Raw genomic sequence first — 6,689 nt, 5'->3', positions numbered from 1 at the left:
CCAGGGAATTCGGAGCGAGAGAAACGAGGCCCCGTAACGCACATGAGAGCAATCCCGGCCAATTTCTACCGTTTGATGGGGTCTATGTGTGCTGGAAAAGCGTGTGGAAGTTTCGTGACGTTCCGACGATATTTGGCGACACTATAATGAGCGATTTCCCAGCTTCAGGGAATTCGGAGCGAGAGAAACGAGGCCCCGTAACTCACATGAGAGCAATCCCGGCCAATTTCTACCGTTTGATGGGGTCTATGTGTAAAAATTTTGAAGTTTTTTGGTGCACGAGCAAATCTGCTGGAAAAGCGTGTGGAAGGTTCGTGACGTTCCTACGATATTTGGCGACACTAAAATGAGCGATTTCCCAGCTCCAGGGAATTCGGAGCGAGAGAAACGAGGCCCCGTAACGCACATGAGAGCAATCCCGGCCAATTTCTACCGTTTGATGGGGTCTATGTGTGCTGGAAAAGCGTGTGGAAGTTTCGTGACGTTCGGACGATATTTGGCGACACTATAATGAGCGATTTCCCAGCTTCAGGGAATTCGGAGCGAGAGAAACGAGGCCCCGTAACTCACATGAGAGCAATCCCGGCCAATTTCTACCGTTTGATGGGGTCTATGTGTAAAAATTTTGAAGTTTTTTGGTGCACGAGCAAATCTGCTGGAAAAGCGTGTGGAAGGTTCGTGACGTTCCTACGATATTTGGCGACACTAAAATGAGCGATTTCCCAGCTCCAGGGAATTCGGAGCGAGAGAAACGAGGCCCCGTAACGCACATGAGAGCAATCCCGGCCAATTTCTACCGTTTGATGGGGTCTATGTGTGCTGGAAAAGCGTGTGGAAGTTTCGTGACGTTCGGACGATATTTGGCGACACTATAATGAGCGTTTTGCCAGCTCCAGGGAATTCGGAGCGAGAGAAACGAGGCCCCGTAACGCACGTGAGAGCAATCCCGTCCAATTTCTACCGTTTGATGGGGTCTATGTGTGCTGGAAAAGCGTGTGGAAGTTTCGTGACGTTCGGACGATATTTGGCGACACTATAATGAGCGTTTTGCCAGCTCCAGGGAATTCGGAGCGAGAGAAACGAGGCCCCGTAACGCACGTGAGAGCAATCCCGTCCAATTTCTACCGTTTGATGGGGTCTATGTGTAAAAATTTTGACTTTTTTTGGTACACGAGCAAATCTGCTGGAAAGGCGTGTGGAAGTTTCGTGACGTTCGGACCATATTTGGCGACACTATAATGAGCGTTTTGCCAGCTCCAGGGAATTCGGAGCGAGAGAAACGAGGCCCCGTAACGCACATGAGAGCAATCCCGGCCAATTTCTACCGTTTGATGGGGTCTGTGTGTAAAAATTTTGACTTTTTTTGGTGCACGAGAAAATCTGCTGGAAAAGCGTGTGGAAGGTTCGTGACGTTGCTACGATATTTGGCGACACAAAAAATTGCGATTTCCCAGCTTCAGGGAATTCGGAGCGAGAGAAACGAGGCCCCGTAACGCACATGAGAGCAATCCCGGCCAATTTCTACCGTTTGATGGGGTCTATGTGTAAAAATTTTGACGTTTTTTGGTGCACGAGCAAATCTGCTGGAAAAGCGTGTGGAAGGTTCGTGACGTTCCTACGATATTTGGCGACACTAAAATGAGCGATTTCCCAGCTCCAGGGAATTCGGAGCGAGAGAAACGAGGCCCCGTAACTCACATGAGAGCAATCCCGGCCAATTTCTACCGTTTGATGGGGTCTATGTGTAAAAATTTTGAAGTTTTTTGGTGCACGAGCAAATCTGCTGGAAAAGCGTGTGGAAGGTTCGTGACGTTCCTACGATATTTGGCGACACTAAAATGAGCGATTTCCCAGCTCCAGGGAATTCGGAGCGAGAGAAACGAGGCCCCGTAACGCACATGAGAGCAATCCCGGCCAATTTCTACCGTTTGATGGGGTCTATGTGTGCTGGAAAAGCGTGTGGAAGTTTCGTGACGTTCGGACGATATTTGGCGACACTATAATGAGCGATTTCCCAGCTTCAGGGAATTCGGAGCGAGAGAAACGAGGCCCCGTAACGCACATGAGAGCAATCCCGTCCAATTTCTACCGTTTGATGGGGTCTATGTGTGCTGGAAAAGCGTGTGGAAGTTTCGTGACGTTCGGACGATATTTGGCGACACTATAATGAGCGTTTTGCCAGCTCCAGGGAATTCGGAGCGAGAGAAACGATGCCCCGTAACGCACATGAGAGCAATCCCGGCCAATTTCTACCGTTTGATGGGGTCTATGTGTAAAAATTTTGACTTTTTTTGGTGCACGAGCAAATCTGCTGGAAAGGCGTGTGGAAGTTTCGTGACGTTCGGACCATATTTGGCGACACTAAAATGAGCGTTTTGCCAGCTCCAGGGAATTCGGAGCGAGAGAAACGATGCTCCGTAACGCACATGAGAGCAATCCCGGCCAATTTCTACCGTTTGATGGGGTCTGTGTGTAAAAATTTTGACTTTTTTTGGTGCACGAGCAAATCTGCTGGAAAGGCGTGTGGAAGTTTCGTGACGTTCGGACGATATTTGGCGACACTATAATGAGCGTTTTGCCAGCTCCAGGGAATTCGGAGCGAGAGAAACGAGGCCCCGTAACGCACATGAGAGCAATCCCGGCCAATTTCTACCGTTTTATGGGGTCTATGTGTGCTGGAAAAGCGTGTGGAAGTTTCGTGACGTTCGGACGATATTTGGCGACACTATAATGAGCGTTTTGCCAGCTCCAGGGAATTCGGAGCGAGAGAAACGAGGCCCCGTAACGCACATGAGAGCAATCCCGGCCAATTTCTACCGTTTGATGGGGTCTATGTGTAAAAATTTTGACGTTTTTTGGTGCACGAGCAAATCTGCTGGAAAAGCGTGTGGAAGGTTCGTGACGTTCGTACGATATTTGGCGACACAAAAAATTGCGATTTCCCAGCTTCAGGGAATTCGGAGCGAGAGAAACGAGGCCCCGTAACTCACATGAGAGCAATCCCGGCCAATTTCTACCGTTTGATGGGGTCTGTGTGTAAAAATTTTGACTTTTTTTGGTGCACGAGAAAATCTGCTGGAAAGGCGTGTGGAAGTTTCGTGACGTTCGGACGATATTTGGCGACACTATAATGAGCGATTTCCCAGCTTCAGGGAATTCGGAGCGAGAGAAACGAGGCCCCGTAACTCACATGAGAGCAATCCCGGCCAATTTCTACCGTTTGATGGGGTCTGTGTGTAAAAATTTTGACTTTTTTTGGTGCACGAGCAAATCTGCTGGAAAGGCGTGTGGAAGTTTCGTGACGTTCGGACGATATTTGGCGACACTATAATGAGCGTTTTGCCAGCTCCAGGGAATTCGGAGCGAGAGAAACGAGGCCCCGTAACGCACATGAGAGCAATCCCGGCCAATTTCTACCGTTTTATGGGGTCTATGTGTGCTGGAAAAGCGTGTGGAAGTTTCGTGACGTTCGGACGATATTTGGCGACACTATAATGAGCGTTTTGCCAGCTCCAGGGAATTCGGAGCGAGAGAAACGAGGCCCCGTAACGCACATGAGAGCAATCCCGGCCAATTTCTACCGTTTGATGGGGTCTATGTGTAAAAATTTTGACGTTTTTTGGTGCACGAGCAAATCTGCTGGAAAAGCGTGTGGAAGGTTCGTGACGTTCGTACGATATTTGGCGACACAAAAAATTGCGATTTCCCAGCTTCAGGGAATTCGGAGCGAGAGAAACGAGGCCCCGTAACTCACATGAGAGCAATCCCGGCCAATTTCTACCGTTTGATGGGGTCTGTGTGTAAAAATTTTGACTTTTTTTGGTGCACGAGAAAATCTGCTGGAAAGGCGTGTGGAAGTTTCGTGACGTTCGGACGATATTTGGCGACACTATAATGAGCGATTTCCCAGCTTCAGGGAATTCGGAGCGAGAGAAACGAGGCCCCGTAACTCACATGAGAGCAATCCCGGCCAATTTCTACCGTTTGATGGGGTCTATGTGTAAAAATTTTGAAGTTTTTTGGTGCACGAGCAAATCTGCTGGAAAAGCGTGTGGAAGGTTCGTGACGTTCCTACGATATTTGGCGACACTAAAATGAGCGATTTCCCAGCTCCAGGGAATTCGGAGCGAGAGAAACGAGGCCCCGTAACGCACATGAGAGCAATCCCGGCCAATTTCTACCGTTTGATGGGGTCTATGTGTGCTGGAAAAGCGTGTGGAAGTTTCGTGACGTTCGGACGATATTTGGCGACACTATAATGAGCGATTTCCCAGCTTCAGGGAATTCGGAGCGAGAGAAACGAGGCCCCGTAACTCACATGAGAGCAATCCCGGCCAATTTCTACCGTTTGATGGGGTCTATGTGTGCTGGAAAAGCGTGTGGAAGTTTCGTGACGTTCGGACGATATTTGGCGACACTATAATGAGCGTTTTGCCAGCTCCAGGGAATTCGGAGCGAGAGAAACGAGGCCCCGTAACGCACATGAGAGCAATCCCGGCCAATTTCTACCGTTTGATGGGGTCTATGTGTGCTGGAAAAGCGTGTGGAAGTTTCGTGACGTTCGGACGATATTTGGCGACACTATAATGAGCGTTTTGCCAGCTCCAGGGAATTCGGAGCGAGAGAAACGAGGCCCCGTAACGCACATGAGAGCAATCCCGGCCAATTTCTACCGTTTTATGGGGTCTATGTGTGCTGGAAAAGCGTGTGGAAGTTTCGTGACGTTCGGACGATATTTGGCGACACTATAATGAGCGTTTTGCCAGCTCCAGGGAATTCGGAGCGAGAGAAACGAGGCCCCGTAACGCACATGAGAGCAATCCCGGCCAATTTCTACCGTTTGATGGGGTCTATGTGTAAAAATTTTGACGTTTTTTGGTGCACGAGCAAATCTGCTGGAAAAGCGTGTGGAAGGTTCGTGACGTTCGTACGATATTTGGCGACACAAAAAATTGCGATTTCCCAGCTTCAGGGAATTCGGAGCGAGAGAAACGAGGCCCCGTAACTCACATGAGAGCAATCCCGGCCAATTTCTACCGTTTGATGGGGTCTGTGTGTAAAAATTTTGACTTTTTTTGGTGCACGAGAAAATCTGCTGGAAAGGCGTGTGGAAGTTTCGTGACGTTCGGACGATATTTGGCGACACTATAATGAGCGATTTCCCAGCTTCAGGGAATTCGGAGCGAGAGAAACGAGGCCCCGTAACTCACATGAGAGCAATCCCGGCCAATTTCTACCGTTTGATGGGGTCTGTGTGTAAAAATTTTGACTTTTTTTGGTGCACGAGCAAATCTGCTGGAAAGGCGTGTGGAAGTTTCGTGACGTTCGGACGATATTTGGCGACACTATAATGAGCGTTTTGCCAGCTCCAGGGAATTCGGAGCGAGAGAAACGAGGCCCCGTAACGCACATGAGAGCAATCCCGGCCAATTTCTACCGTTTGATGGGGTCTATGTGTAAAAATTTTGACTTTTTTTGGTGCACGAGCAAATCTGCTGGAAAGGCGTGTGGAAGTTTCGTGACGTTCGGACCATATTTGGCGACAATAAAATGAGCGTTTTGCCAGCTCCAGGGAATTCGGAGCGAAAGAAACGATGCTCCGTAACGCACATGAGAGCAATCCCGGCCAATTTCTACCGTTTGATGGGGTCTGTGTGTAAAAATTTTGACTTTTTTTGGTGCACGAGAAAATCTGCTGGAAAAGCGTGTGGAAGGTTCGTGACGTTCGTACGATATTTGGCGACACAAAAAATTGCGATTTCCCAGCTTCAGGGAATTCGGAGCGAGAGAAACGATGCTCCGTAACGCACATGAGAGCAATCCCGGCCAATTTCTACCGTTTGATGGGGTCTATGTGTGCTGGAAAAGCGTGTGGAAGTTTCGTGACGTTCGGACGATATTTGGCGACACTATAATGAGCGTTTTGCCAGCTCCAGGGAATTCGGAGCGAGAGAAACGAGGCCCCGTAACGCACATGAGAGCAATCCCGGCCAATTTCTACCGTTTGATGGGGTCTATGTGTAAAAATTTTGACTTTTTTTGGTACACGAGCAAATCTGCTGGAAAGGCGTGTGGAAGTTTCGTGACGTTCGGACCATATTTGGCGACACTATAATGAGCGTTTTGCCAGCTCCAGGGAATTCGGAGCGAGAGAAACGAGGCCCCGTAACGCACATGAGAGCAATCCCGGCCAATTTCTACCGTTTGATGGGGTCTATGTGTGCTGGAAAAGCGTGTGGAAGTTTCGTGACGTTCCGACGATATTTGGCGACACTATAATGAGCGATTTCCCAGCTTCAGGGAATTCGGAGCGAGAGAAACGAGGCCCCGTAACTCACATGAGAGCAATCCCGGCCAATTTCTACCGTTTGATGGGGTCTATGTGTAAAAATTTTGAAGTTTTTTGGTGCACGAGCAAATCTGCTGGAAAAGCGTGTGGAAGGTTCGTGACGTTCCTACGATATTTGGCGACACTAAAATGAGCGATTTCCCAGCTCCAGGGAATTCGGAGCGAGAGAAACGAGGCCCCGTAACGCACATGAGAGCAATCCCGGCCAATTTCTACCGTTTGATGGGGTCTATGTGTGCTGGAAAAGCGTGTGGAAGTTTCGTGACGTTCGGACGATATTTGGCGACACTATAATGAGCGATTTCCCAGCTTCAGGGAATTCGGAGCGAGAGAAACGAGG

The sequence above is a fragment of the Lethenteron reissneri genome, chromosome 5, assembly GCF_015708825.2.
Source record: "Lethenteron reissneri isolate LAM-NWPU_2019-01 chromosome 5, ASM1570882v1, whole genome shotgun sequence".
Classification (NCBI taxonomy): Eukaryota; Metazoa; Chordata; class Hyperoartia; order Petromyzontiformes; family Petromyzontidae; genus Lethenteron; species Lethenteron reissneri.
Note: the sequence above shows the minus strand (reverse complement) of the source record.